The 5,903-nt window shown below is 40.7% G+C and overlaps 1 pseudogene; it reads left to right on the top strand.

The window, feature by feature from the left end:
- Window positions 1-3,559, top strand: part of LOC137976903 (uncharacterized) — a 4,028-nt pseudogene extending 469 nt beyond the window's left edge.
- The last annotated feature ends 2,344 nt before the right edge of the window (window positions 3,560-5,903 follow it).

Below are 5,903 nucleotides of genomic sequence, written 5' to 3'. Positions count from 1 at the left end.
GGAAAATGAGTCCACAAAGTCCGGGCTCGAGAGAGCGGCAGAAATAAAGCCTATGATTTTAGCAGATACTAAAAGATATGAAGGCTTTAGACAAGTCCATGACATTCACAAATACTTTGATGAAATAAAGTGTTAGCGTAGCTTACTCTGTATGCCACACTTGTCACCATTGTATCGGTTTTTTGACGCTTTTGTATGCGGTTTTCGGTTTTGGCCGAATTTTTTTGCGGTTTTGCGGTTTTGGACGATTTTTTCTTCGGTTTTGCGGTTTCTAATACACCCCAATGTCCCCCTCCTTAACGAGTTTCACTCCGAGGCCAACAACATTTCACATTTGCAAATAGCAAACTTTTACGAGTTTCACGTTTGTAAATAAACTCTTACGAGTTTCATTCTGTGGCCAATAACATTTCACATTAGCAAATAACAAACACTTACGAGTTTCACTCCGTGGCCAATAACATTTCCCATGTGCAGGTAACAAACTCTTAACGAGTTTCACTTCGTGGTCAATAACATTTCACATTTGCAAATAGCAAACTCTTGCGAGTTTCATATTTGCAAAGAAACTCTTATGAGTTTCACCCCGTGGCCAGTAACATTTCACATTTGCAAAGAACAAACTCTTAACGAGTTCCACTCCGTGGCCCATAACATTTCACATTTGCAAATAACAAACTCTTAACGAGTTTCACCCCGTGGCCAACAACATTTCACATTTGCAAATAACAAACTCTCACAGGGTTTCACTCCGTGGCCAATAACATCTCACATTTGCAAATAACATACTCTTACGAATTTCACTCCGTGGCCAATAACATTTCACATTTGCAAATAACAAACTCTTAACGAGTTTCACTCCGAGGCCAACAACATTTCACATTTGCAAATAGCAAACTCTTACGAGTTTCACATTTGTAAATAAACTCTTGCGAGTTTCATTCCGTGGCCAATAACATTTCACATTAGCAAATAACAAACACTTACGAGTTTCACTCCGTGGCCAATAACATTTCACATTTGCAAATAACAAACTCCTAACGAGTTTCACTCTGTGGCCAACAACATTTCACATTTGCAAATAGAAAACTCATAAGAGTTTCACATTTGTAATTAAACTCTTACGAGTTTCACTCCATGGCCAATAACATTTCACATTTGCAAATAACCAACAATTTCGGACACTAGCACCTGGTGAGCTCAAATAAAGTGCGAGCAAGACTGATACAGAGATAAAGAATTTTACCTTAAGTTTCTCCTTCGTCGACAGGGCCAGGTTTTCCTGCGCTTGACCTTGCGTTCGAGCAGGCGGGTTTTGCCCTTGTTGAACCTGAACAGGCGCTGGTGGATTCTGCGCTTGTTGAACGTGTGATGGCGCTGGTGGATCCTGCGCTTGTTGAACTTGTACTGGCGCTGGCGGATTCTGCGCTTGTTGAACTTGTGCTGGCGCTGGTGGATTCTGCGCTTGTTGCCGTGTACCACAGCAGCTCTGGGGTCAGCCATGTTTCTTGATAGTGCCAATACTGTACTTGCTGGGAAAATTCTCGAGTCCGTGGCGTAAGCAGAAGAGTTCCCCCTTTCCTCTCTCGCGCTGGAAAACTGAGAGACTGAACAAATAAACAACGGATCCTGTATTTATTGCTATCCTGGGGTGCGAAAAACACGTGCAACTCCTGCAATGTGTTTATTTGGCATTAATTAAGTGATGTTTATAATGAAGCCCAAAAAAGAGAGCTGCTCCGTGGATATTGAGTTTCTTGTTAAATTCTGTCTCCCTTTAAATAGCTACAAGGATAACTAAAATTAATACACTTGGTTTGTGCCTGTCATTTAGGAAAAGAGATACCATTTTGAGGCTGTTAGGAGGCCACTTCTCAGACACAGTAGTGGAGAAAATAAAGAAAGGGAAGTGTGTTCCGAGATGACAACTGGGATTTGAAAATTTTAAAAGAACATATGAGAAAGGAAGTCCAGAATGAGGATCTGCACTTGTTTGCCAGTAACCTCAGACTCAACTTCAACCACTTGCCCAATGACAAGCCAATGAGGAAATGTTAAAGATTTCCGTCCTCATAATTTTTCCTTAAATGTAAGTGAATGGAAGATATGTTCAGAATGTGCCAAAATTATTGAGCGAATTTTTCTTGAGTTCTGTCCCAAATTTAAGTTCTTGAGAGCACTTATCCCTAGGGAATCACGTTTCTCATGAGTACAGTCTACAAATGTCACAGAAGCCTACCATAGTCAGTTTGCCAATCATCAATGCAAATGAATCAAAATATGATGATTGTGTTAGCATTTTAAGAACTTACGAAAAGTGGATTGCTGAATGTTCAAGTAGGGCTGCTAGAGGAAATACCACACACTTGACAATCCACCAGTTCATGAAGGACCTCCAGCACCTGGCCAGACAAATGCACACAGACAAGACACTAACGATGACCCAATGAGGGAAATAAAATTCCTTTTGCTGGTGATGAGCTAACCCGGGTGAGATTTGCAGGAGCCAAAGATTTGCTGTCAGGTTCACGCACAGCATCTGATCGTTTTGATCGATGCTCCCCATTTAAATCTGTGATGTGGCACACCAAACAGTCTGACCAAAGCCTCTCTTCTAAATTACGCATACTCATTTCTACACAAAGCAGAGTCTGCGAATCAAATTGGTACCTTGAAGAACTTAATAGAGAAGTATAATAGAAGGAATGCTAGCCCTTTCAAAGTTCTTGACTCCTATGAAGGCAGTGCAGAGCTGTTCCCCAGTGTTGAGAAAGGTTACATAATAATAGCTGTCCTTAACTTTTTTGGGATGTCACACCTTGAGGATACACCATCATTACATAAATTCCCACAGAACATTGCACGCGAGAGTGCAGAAAACGAGAAGAAATACTTTGATGCTTTTGGAAAGTTTATTGACAAGTTCCTGTTACAGAAAGTAAATGCCAATGATTTTTACAATGATGACTATTTAATGAATTCTGCCCCTTGTTGTATTTTTCTGGCTGTTCTTGTCATGCAGATGAAGGACACAGCAGCAGAAGGAGATGGCACCAGGAATCTCATCAATCAAAAACTCTTGCTTTTAGTTTTCAAGTCTATGGGGGCATACAGCAAGTATGCAAATCGAAATCTTTGCGAGTAAAGCCCAGATTGAGTGTTTATTAACTCCACACCCAGTATCTGGACAGTTCAAATGGGGATTTTTTGTAAACTGGAGGGGTAGCGTTGAAAATAATATAAAAACGATTTGGCCCAAGAAATGTCAAGCAAAACTCTGAACTCTATTAGCAAGGTCTGCAAAGCCACTAAGTGGCATCTATCAAATCGTACAGGAGTTTGAATTATCAGTAGACATTCACAAGACATCTGTAGAACATACTACGCGTGACTCACTTAAAGATGAGAAGGAAATGGTTCATTACCTACTGCAGTTGAATCCTTTCCATTACATGTCTACAAGATGTCATGACAGCTTAAAAGGTTCCCTTTAAGCTACTTGAACATTGTTGAATTTCATGAGTGGCTGGATAAACACCTGAGAGAATTAGCAGCTTAACCTTCTCACTTGCACTATTGACCTGCATGTGAATTCTCGTTACAATTTTGGCACACTGTCAAGTAGACAATTAATGAGACGAGATGAAATTATTATTTAAGTTTGCGGTGCTTTGATGTTACATCAAATTCTCAATTATAGCTAACAAAGAAATATACATGTATTGTAATCACTTGGGATAATAATAATATTATTAACTTTGACATCTTGGGAGTTAAAGGGTCAAAGATGTCACTGATGTCACTCAAAATTGCAATTTTCATTGATTTCACTGAACGAAAAATGGATTTGTCATAATATTATTGAATTTGTTAATAATGTGAAGATTCATAAAAATCTGTTACAAGCTCTCCGAAATATCAGAGTTTAAAGTTGCCAATATTTACTGTTTACAAACAATTGAATGTCAAAGGCAAGTGTTATATCCTGGTATCCCTGTGTATCGCAGGGCTGGTTGCGAAGCTGAGGAACGAACTGAATCTCTTAGCCTTTTTAGTCACGATTAAAGTTACTTGCGATACTACAAATTGGCGACGAGGATAAACAACAATCGGATAACATATCAAGATGAGTTTTGAAAGGTTTTCGTTGTCTCCAGTGAATTTAGAGGCGGCAAACTTGGCAGATAAGTGGAAGTTTTGGCTCGATGCCTTTCACAACTACCGAATTGCTACGAAATTAGATAAAGAAAGCGACGAAGTTCAAACAGCTATTCTTCTACATCTTGCTGGGACGGGAGTCCAACGTTTGCTCTCAGGTTTGCCTGGAGAGAAAAAGACATTTGAGGAAGTTAAACAAGCGTTCAGCGCACACTTTCAGCCTAAAAGAAACAAGTGGGCAGAGAGGTACAAGTTTCGAAAACGTGCTCAACTTCAACATGAATCATTGGATACCTTCATTGCAGAATTCCGTATGCTGAGTTTAACATGCGACTTTGGGGAAGCCGCTGATGATAATATCCTTGGTCAAGGTATAGAAAAATGTTCTGACGGATATCTACGAGAAAAGCTACTACAACAAGGAGAAACTCTTACTCTGGAAAAAGCCCAGACGCTCGGGAGAGCAATTGAATCTGCAAAGAAGGATACGCAGCTACTTGGGGGACAGGAATCCCGAAATTTGCCAGAAAAATCTGATGTTAACGCAGTAAAATCTTCAGTAAATAAAGAAAAAGAAAAAGCCCGCTTTCGATGTGGAAAAACGGATCATCTTGCTAATGACGGAAGATGCGCAGCTAGGAACGCAAGTGCAGAAAATGTAAGAAGACTGGTCAGTTCTGGAAGTGTTGCAGATCAACAGAATCAGAAAAGCAAAGAAGATGTGAAGTTTGTCCAGCCAGTCCAGCAACAGTCAGATAAGTCTAACTATGAATATGTTTATTATACTACTAACAATGAGGGGATGGGTTTTGAAACTGATGTTGAAGTCAATGGTAAACTTTTTCAAATAATGATCGACACTGGTTGTGCTAAATAGAACGAATGATTCAAGACGATGTGATCGAGGAAGCAATAGGAGCATCGTGGATATCACCTGTGCAGATTGTTTACAAGGGGAATGGGGAATTGAGAGTGTGTGTTGATCTCAGGGAAGCCAATAAAGCAGTGATAAGAGAGCGGTTCCCAATTACTAGAATCCAAGACCTGTTATGGCAACTAAGTAGGGCTCGGATGTTCTCGACTCTGGATCTAAGGAAAGCATATTGGCAAGTCCGCCTAGCGGAAGAATCTAGAGACATTACATCGTTCATGGCCGCAGGTAAAGTGTATCAGTTCAAAAGGCTGCCCTTTGGGCTTGCATCAGCACCAGAGGTGTACCAAAGGGTCATGAGCATAGTATGTGAAGGGTTATCAGGTGTGCTTAGCTATTTTGATGATGTTGTGGTGTATGGGTCAACACCAGAAGAACACTGGAAGAATCTTCGCGCAGTTATGGATAAACTTCAAGTGTCTGGCCTTCGTCTCAATGCAGACAAGTGTGCCTTGAACATGTCTGAACTGAAATTTCTAGCACACATCATCTCCGCTGAGGGCATTAAGCCTGACCCAGACAAGGTAAAAGCAATTGCAGAAGCACCAATACCTGGAGATCAAGCTGAGCTGAGATCATTTCTAGGAAGTATTACATACCTTACACAGTTTGTTCCCAACCTTGCAACAGTTATCAATCCTTTGCGACAGCTTACGCAGAAGGGTGTGGTTTGGAAATGGAGTAAAACAGCATCCAAAGCATTTGAGGAAGTTAAAGAGCTTCTGATTAAAGCACCATGCCTCGCACACTACTCCTTGAAAGCAGAGACCAAACTTATAGCAGATGCCAGCCCAGTCGGTCTTGGGTGCAGCCG

The sequence above is a fragment of the Montipora foliosa genome, chromosome 11 (genome assembly GCF_036669935.1).
Source record: "Montipora foliosa isolate CH-2021 chromosome 11, ASM3666993v2, whole genome shotgun sequence".
NCBI classification, from domain to species: domain Eukaryota; kingdom Metazoa; phylum Cnidaria; class Anthozoa; order Scleractinia; family Acroporidae; genus Montipora; species Montipora foliosa.
Note: the sequence above shows the minus strand (reverse complement) of the source record. Positions and strands in the feature narration are given on the sequence as shown.